This window comes from Bison bison, unplaced genomic scaffold (genome assembly GCF_000754665.1).
Source record: "Bison bison bison isolate TAMUID 2011002044 unplaced genomic scaffold, Bison_UMD1.0 scf7180017864384, whole genome shotgun sequence".
NCBI classification, from domain to species: domain Eukaryota; kingdom Metazoa; phylum Chordata; class Mammalia; order Artiodactyla; family Bovidae; genus Bison; species Bison bison.
The window spans coordinates 4,272,257-4,272,493 of record NW_011494956.1 but is presented as its reverse complement, the minus strand read 5'-3'; positions in this window follow the sequence as shown (position 1 = coordinate 4,272,493).

Here is a 237-nt window from a genome sequence, read left to right as displayed (position 1 = left end):
AAGAAGCACAAGCTGGAATCAAGATTGCCAGGAGAAATATCAATAACCTCAGATATGCAGATGACACCACCCTTATAGCAGAAAGTGAAGAGGAACTAAAAAGCCTCTTAATGCAAGTAAAAGAGATGAGTGAAAAAGTTGGCTTAAAGCTCAACATTCAGAAAACTAAGATCATCATGGCACCCAGTCCCATCACTTCATGGGAAATAGATGGGGAAACAGTGGAAACAGTGTCAG